Source organism: Chenopodium album, chromosome 21 (assembly GCF_948465745.1).
Source record: "Chenopodium album chromosome 21, dcCheAlbu1.1, whole genome shotgun sequence".
Lineage (NCBI taxonomy): Eukaryota > Viridiplantae > Streptophyta > Magnoliopsida > Caryophyllales > Amaranthaceae > Chenopodium > Chenopodium album.
In genome coordinates this window covers 19421682-19430330 of record NC_137854.1, presented here as the reverse complement: position 1 = coordinate 19430330, position 8649 = coordinate 19421682, and the positions used below count along the sequence as shown (strand labels likewise).

The window sequence follows — 8649 nt, the reverse complement described above, 5'->3', positions numbered from 1 at the left end:
TATAAGATTTGGTAGATGGATTTCAAAACACTTTCTTGAAATTGTTCATGAAATAAGATTTGTATATGATACAGTCAAAAGTTTGGAGATCCAATAATCCTAGGGATGCATAAAAGATCCATAATGGATTGAAGTTAGCATCAGGGAGTTAATGTTCTTAATTTTATGAGTTAATCAAATCGTTTGATGTTCTTGTAAAATGAAGAAAAGGTCTTGTATGTACAAGATGTTTAGTGGGAGCTATGAAGTCTTCTTGGTCTAGTATAAAGAGCAATTATTCATTGCTTGAAGAGTCAAGTGGTGGGTAATGCATTTTGTATGAAAAACCTTGAAGAAGAAGATGAGTACATTTGGGATTCAAGATCTATATAGATAGGTCTCGAAGGATGTTTGAGTTTTGGTTAAGAAGCTTATATTGATAAGATTCTTATAAGGTTCAACATTATATTGAAAAGAGTTTCAATCCCATGTGACATGGCACGTTGCTTAATGATTCAATACCTTGAGAAAGGTTGATGAAATTAAGAATTTGAGTGATGATCCTTATGCAATTCGCAAAGGATGAATCATGCATGCCATGGACTGTACTCGTCTATTTGATTCACGTGTTTTAAAGAACAAGTGATGATAGATTTCAATCGAAATCCAATGTAACGTTGGAATACAAATTAGAAATTCCAAAGTTCCTTGCGAAAGGGCGAAGGAAAATTCTTAGTGTATGGAGATGAAAATGATTATAAGATTTAGAAATTGCAAAGTTCATGTTTATGAGAATGTCTCATGAACTCTACTTACTGAACCCCTTCCATGACCAAGGTATGAGAGTCATACTAAGGTTTTTGGATTGAAGCAAGTTATGTAATTTTAGTTGTGTATGTTTTGAGAAAGCATATTACAAAAGTAAATACATTAGCTTGCAGAATTATGTTTATCAATTGAAACAAAGTTTCAATCTTATTTAATCGTGGTTTCAAGATTAAATAAAATGTCCAAAATAATTATGAATTGATGGGCTCACTAGGTTGATGACCTTTTGAATGAAACCCCACAGGTGAACTAAATTCATATATTATTTAAGTTCCTAGTTCGGAATCATTAAATTGGACATAAATGATTTCATTTAATGGACTAGCATGTAAGATTGATTGGATAGCGCAGTTTCATGGGCTATGGGAGCGTAGTGATGCTCAGTCAATCACATGGATATGCATGAATGATGCATGATCGAACTAAGACCTACTTTGAAGTTCAAGTATAGAGCTTCCGGATATATTAGTGGATTCCTTTGACATGAGTGGAACACTGATTCCATTCAATGATTGTTTTAACTGTGGTATATTCAAACGTCTGGCCGTAACTGGAGATTATAAAGGATGTTTCCCGGTTACTTCATGAGTTGAGTGGGAGCTTTGGTTGCCACAAGATTGGATAGAGTCTACCTATTTAATTAGGAATGTGTCTTGGCCCCTTGAAGAGGGAGAATTCAGAAAATGCATGGCCGTGCTCAAATGGATTACATTGTAACCATTTGTTTTGTAATTCTAACTCAGATTTCAAGAAAAGATTTGTAGATTAATATGATCACGACATAAGATGCAATCATAATCAAATCGACACACAATGACTTAAGGAATTTGAATATTGCGCACTTGTCTCAGACAAGTGGGAGATTGAAGGAGTTATGTCTTCGATAAGTGCAATTACTAGATATATCAAGGATCACTATTATGGAGATAATAAGTTCATTCTATAGGGTCGTCAATATCTGGTGCTAGATATGATAATTGATCTTTGGGTTAGTTAAATAGCCCAAAGCCTAATAGAATGGATCCTATGAGGTCACACAACAAGGGTATTGGGTTAAACAAGTAAGAGGCCCATTAATGGGCCTCATGAGATTATGACATACCATGTAGAGTGTTGGGCTAGAGTAGTGTGTTTAGGATAAGGGTTTTGGGCTTTTGACATGGGCTCTTATTTAGAGATGTGATCTATAAATAAGATCAATGCCTAGGGTTTGCTGTAAGCAGTCATAATTCACACACTGTGAATTTTGACATCAAGGTAACCAATCCCAAAACCCTAAACACTCTCCTCTCTCACGGCCCTCTTCTCTTCCCTTCACGTCCGTACGTGCGGCGCCCCTCATGGTGGCTCGTGGTGTTCGTCGTGGTGGTTTGTGGTTAGCTCATGTCTCTCTTCTCCGTTGAAGGTTGATTGAAGCGGGTTTAATCACGACTAACTAGCATTAGTGGAGGTTTAACTTGTGCCCGTGGACCAAGAAGAGGAATCACGCTTGGGGTTCTTTATCTCCCATTGTTCTTGCTCGATCGCACGTGGAATCACGCTTCAAAGGTACAATTATTTGTTCTTTATGTGTTATGCATTAGATCCTTGGATTAGGTACTATATGAATATGATTCATGTTTATTTCCGCTGCGTAGTACCTATAAACTCCTACAGAAGTAGTCTAAGAAGAAAAAGAAGAAGAAGAAGCGTGGTATACAGACATAGTCAATTATGTCACCAAAGGAGAATATCCTCTCCAAGCTGACAAAAGAGCAAAGCGAGCATTAAGACTTTTGGCTTCACAATATGTGTTCATAGATAATGACTTACACAAAAGGGTACCTAAGGGTCAAGCTCTCTTATGTGAAGGCAAAAAGGACGCCCAACGTGCTATAAGGATAGTCCATGAAGGAGTATATGGAACACTGATAAGTGACTTTCATGTCACTTTTAGGGTGTTTATTGAGTCGTATTCCGGCTTATTTTCCAATAATTTCACCCTTTTTATCCTTTATTTCTATTATTTTATTATTCTCGTCTTTTATCTTTATTTTGAGTATTTTTTGCATTTTTATTAGTTTTTAGTTTATTTTTTTGTAGTTTTAGTTGATAATTTCCCGCTTCTCTCATTTTATTTATTTTATTTTAGTTTCGAGTTTGTTTTATTTTATTTTATATCATTTCATTTTATTATTTCTTTAGTTTTAGCATTATATTTTATTTTACTTTATTTATCTTATATTTTATTACTTTATTTATCTTACTTTATTTTATTTTATTTTATCTCTTGTAATACCCTCGTGTTTTTGTTGTAGGTCGAGTTTGGTGTTCCGGGTTTCAAAGGCTTATTCGTGTTCGGATGTCCAAGGTTCGAGGCACAAAATTTGAGTCAAATGTTCCCCCTGCTGCCAGCTCTAACCTACACCACCCGAAACAACACACACAACATCACTGCCCTGCTCCAACCTCCACTCACCCACACACTCTTCCCCTGCTTCACCCCGCAACACCACCCACCACCGCAACAACAACAAAAACTCCCCTGCTCCCTCACGCACATAGCAGCCCACCAAATTCGCAGCACCAACAACACGCAGCAACACCACCTGCAACCACCACCTCTGCCACCATCTCCTCCACACAAACCAACTCCAAACCTCAACTCCAACAGCACCTACCACAACCCTGAATTACCAGCCACGCAATCCCCTACTCCCTCGGCTCACAATCAACCACAACGCAGCCACAGCAGCCACCCAAACCACCTGAACCACCAATCACCCCCGTAACACCACCAGCTCCACCTACAACCTCCACCACACCACCAAACAATTTGCAACAACACCATCAATTACAGCAGCCACGCATTCTCACAACCTCCCCTGCTCCTAGCTCCCCACGCAAACACCACCCAGCACCACCACCGCAATCACCCATTTCAGCCACCTGACCTCAATTAATCACCCACCACACAAACCACCAGCAGCAACCCGTAACAATAGCATTGAATTCCGGCCTCCCCTCTTCACCATTTGCAATCAATCGAACCTCAATTAAGATCGAATGATGTTGATTCATTGATGCCGATTTTTGATGATAATGAGCGGTGCTAATTGAAGGGTAATTGTTGCTGATATTGTTTGGTGGGATGTGAAGCTTGGGATCATTTTCCCCATTTTTAGAGCAGCTTCAATTCTGTGAAATATAGGTTTGCTGGTTGATGAGTCAGCACGCACTACAACAACTTGTGTGCCACGTCAGCAAGTTTGTTAGAGCTATTAGTTGTTAGTGCTCGAGTTAGTTGAGCTGATGATGTAATAAATGCAGAGTATTATATAAAATCTAGTATACTCTTTATTACACAATTAATTGCTTTTCTGTAAAACACTTCTCTCTCATCTTTCTCCTTTTCTTCTCTAAAATGTACGAAGCTTGCTCAAGCATTTTAATGGAGTTCAGATGATTCTTCCTTCTCTATTTCTTAATCTTTCCTGCTTCGTAACATGGTATCAGAGCCCAAGTTGGGTTGTGTTGTGATCTGGGCCAGATTATGGACCCATGTGAGGGGAGTGTTGAGCCCATTATCAAACCCACATGTGAGTGAAAGTGTTGTCTTACATTGAAAGAGAAATATTGGGATGTGTATCCCACAATGAAGAAAGAAGAAAGTCGTGTCCACTTTATAAGGATAAGGAGCTACTCCCCTCAATGTCATATGGTTTTGAGTTGGAACCTCCTTGGTCGTATAAAGTGGACAGTTGTGACGGGTGTGGCCCAAGCCCGTTTATCATGGTATCAGAGCGGGTATTTGGGCAGATTGTTGTGCGAAACGTGATGAAGTTTTTGAGCTGCGATTTTCTGTGAGTTTTCTTTTGAATCTGAAATTTTTTGATGTGATTTTGTTTTTGGTGCGAATTTGTTCGATTAGTTGCTTAAATATTGCAATTTCTTGAACAAATTTATGTGTTCTGTGAATCTGTTTCATCTGGGTATTTGTTGAAATTTTTGGTGCGATTTGATTCTTTCTGGGTTAGTTTGATTTTTTGGATTATTTCGAATTCTTGGAGTTTCTTTGTTGATTTGAAATGGCTGGGTCAGATAGATTTGTTAATTTGAATCAAGATCCTGCTAGTCCATATTATTTGCATCCTTCTGATTTTACTGGGATGAAGTTAGTGTCTAATGTGTTTGATGGAAAAGGGTATGCTAATTGGAAGAGGTCGATGATAATTGGTTTAACTGCCAAGAATAAAATGGGTTTTGTAGATGGTAGTTTATCTAAGCCTACAGATGCAGCAACACTTAGAGCTTGGAATAGGTGTAACAGCATGATAATAGGTTGGATTATAGCAGTACTAGACCCACAACATGCAGGGAGTATTTTGTTTGTGGATAATGCTAGAGAGATTTGGGTGGATCTAGAAGAGAGATTTGGGCATGCTTCCTCTGCTCAGTTATATTCTTTGCAGCAAGATTTGGCTAATGTTACACAGGATGAAGCTTCTATTTCTGAGTACTATAATAAGCTCAAGAAGTTGTGGGATGAGCTAGACAATCTTTGTCCATTACCATCTTGTTCCTGTAATAATTGTACTTGTGGATTGACAAACAAGTACATCAAGATTCAGCAAGATCAGAGACTAATGTTTTTCCTGATGAAGTTGACAAATAACTATGCTAATGTGAGGTCAAATGTTTTGATGATGCCTAGTCAGCCTACATTAGTACAAGATTTTTCAGATTCAGATTGGGCTTCCTGTATTGATTCAAGGAGATCTATTTCAGGCTACATTATGATGTTAGGTAGCTCACCTATCAGCTGGAAATCTAAAAAGCAACCTACTGTATCTACTTCTTCTTCAGAAGCAGAATACAGAGCTATGGCAAAAGCTTCATCTGAGGTAGCTTGGTTGGTTAGAATTTTGGGTGAGTTGGGTGTCTCTAACTTGAAGCCAATTCAGCTGCATTGTGATAATATGTCTGCATTACACATTGCAAGGAACCCTGTCTTCCACGAGAGGACTAAACACATTGACATAGACTGTCATTTTACAAGAGAAAAGGTACTAGAAGGATTGTTGCAGCTCACCTACTTGCCTACAACATCTCAGTTAGCTGATATTATGACTAAAATCCTGCCTTCAGCTCAGTTCGAGGTTTTGAAGTCCAAGCTTGGCATGTTCAAACCACCCCAAGCTTGAGGGGGGATGTGAAATATATGTTTGCTGGTTGATGAGTCAGCACGCACTGCAACAACTTGTGTGCCACGTCAGCAAGTTTGTTAGAGCTATTAGTTGTTAGTGCTCGAGTTAGTTGAGCTGATGATGTAATAAATGCAGAGTATTATATAAACTCTAGTATACTCTTTATTACACAATTAATTGCTTTTCTGTAAAACACTTCTCTCTCATCTTTCTCCTTTTCTTCTCTAAAATGTACGAAGCTTGCTCAAGCATTTTAATGGAGTTCAGATGATTCTTCCTTCTCTATTTCTTAATCTTTCCTGCTTCGTAACAAATTCGAAGAAGAAGGGGAATGAGTGGGGGTCTGACGGTTTTGGGTGTTTTGTTTTTCTTTTATTTTCTCTTTCTTTTAATTTCCTTTTTCCTTTTACTTTATATCTTTTATTTTTCTTTTCTCATTTTCTATTTCTATTTTTTATTTCTCTTTACTTATTTAGTTAATTTTTATAGCTTAGTATAAATACCCATTTTTGGGGGTAATTAAAGGGGGATCTATTATGCTATTCTCTTAGTTAGTTTTAGGAGAGCTTCTCTCTCTTAGGGTTAGAATAGATAATTTTAGGGAGAGAAAGTAGTTTATTGCTCAATTTTCTTTATTGTTTTCAATTTTGGTCAAGTTCATTTCAATCAAGCAATAATTTCAAATTTTCATCTTTAATCAAGTTTTCATCTTTAATCAAGTTAATCTTTAGTAATCTCTAATCCCTTCTTTTAGCTTTATTTATTTGCTTTATTGTTGCTTATATTCATTATTCCTTTTAGTTTATCTAGTTATTATTGTTATTTTCATTGTTCTTAATCATGCTTAGTTTTGTGCTTCTTGAGTTTATTTTTAGTATTTCTATTATGTTTAACCTCCCTTTTCTAGGCTAATTTCTTAGTTAGGGGAAGGAGGTGGAAAATATGTGTTGAATGTTGGATGAATGATGATGGTTGGATTGAATACATGCCTTAAATTGATGAAAGACATGATTTTTGATGGATTGAGATTATTGTTGCACTTTATTTGATTGCCCTCTAGTTTAAATGCATGAAAATGATTTGAGCTAGATTATTAAGATCACCTCTATTTTAATGATTGCATGAGAATGAGTTGTTAAAATGGAGTTTTATGAATTGTGCTTCTTTATTCTCTTGATTTTGCTTGTGTCTAATAGGATGCATGAGAATGATCCTAAATAGAATAGACCTCTTTCATTGATTTGCCTGGACTATTGCATGAGAATGAATTGTTTAGGTAGGATCTTGTATTCTTGGCATGTTCTTCATGATAACTATCATTATTCCCCTCCTTCTAATCATGTTTGACACCCCCGTATCCCTAGCTTTCTTCTCTCTGATTCTTTTTGTCTTTATTTTGCTTATTCGTAGTTTTAGTGCTTTTTATTCAAGTTAATCAACAAAATTATCCTTCCCTTGACTCTTGCTTAGTGAATTTCATGTTTAGCTTGCATGCTTCCTTTTGGTTTCGACCCTTTACTTACCCCTATACTTGTATTAGGGTAGTTTAGGTTATAAATATTTAATTTGATTAGGGTTAATAGTTTAGCGACCTATCCTAGCCCTATCAAATTTTGGCGCCGTTGCCGGGGAGGCGGCTTGTTTAACATCTACTTTCGCTACTGTTAGAGTCATTTTATTTGATTTCTGTTTTTTTATTTTGCTTGTTTAATCCTACTTGTCATTGCTAATCGTGTGCTTAGCTTTGTTGTATTTAAAGGGAGATATGGCAAGGCAAGAGGATTACCTTCTTTTTAGGGAGTTTGGAAATCCGGAAGTCTATGAGCTCACGAGTGGTATACTTCTCCCAACCACCGAGTCTAATTTCACAATCCATCCACAATATGCTAGGATGGTTCAAATTGAGCAATTTTCCGGAAGTGCAAGTGAAGACCCCATTGAGCATTTAGACCGATTCCTTGAGTTGTGTGCAATGATGCAAACAAATGAAGTGAGCCAAGATTACATTCGTATGCATCTCTTTCGCCAATCTCTCACTAGAAGAGCAAAGAACTGGCTCAAGATTTTGAAGCCCAACTCTCTCACCACATGGAAGGAAGTTGCGAAGGCCTTTCTCAAGAGGTTCATTTCCGATGAGCAAACCGCAAAAATGAGGAGGAAGATAGCTTCCTTTGAGCAAAAACCGGATGAAACTCTTGGGGAAGCATGGGAAAGGTTTAAGGATATGATTAGAGCATGTCCTAACCATGGATTCAACCATAATTTGCTCATGAGATTCTTTTATGATGGCTTGGAGCCAATTTCAAGAACCAATCTAGATGCGGGTGCCGGTGGCCAATTGATTAAGATCCCTCAAAGCCAAGTTGAAGCTACAATTGAAGAGGTGGCTACTAGCTATTCCTGGGGAGGTCAAAGAAGGTCCCAAGGAAAGCAATGTGATCTTTATGAGTTGGAGAAAGTCGGTCAATTTAAGCACATAGTTGAGCTCTTGAATGAAGGCTTTCCAAGTTGAACTCAAGTGTTGGGTTGGGTTCAAAACCGTCACAAATCATTGATTTCTCATGTGCTTGTTGTGGTGGGACGGATCATGATGCATCGTATTGTAGAGAGTTCAATCTCGAGCAAGGTGAGGCTTTGACTTTGAGGGAAGAAGAGT

At 37.6% G+C, this 8649-nt stretch overlaps 1 non-coding gene across 1 annotated transcript; it reads right to left on the bottom strand.

The window, feature by feature from the left end:
• Positions 1–8139: 8139 nt before the first annotated feature.
• Positions 8140–8246, bottom strand: LOC145603195 (small nucleolar RNA R71). The gene has a single exon (XR_014104727.1). It is a non-coding gene; the product is annotated as a small nucleolar RNA R71 (small nucleolar RNA).
• Positions 8247–8649: the final 403 nt, after the last annotated feature.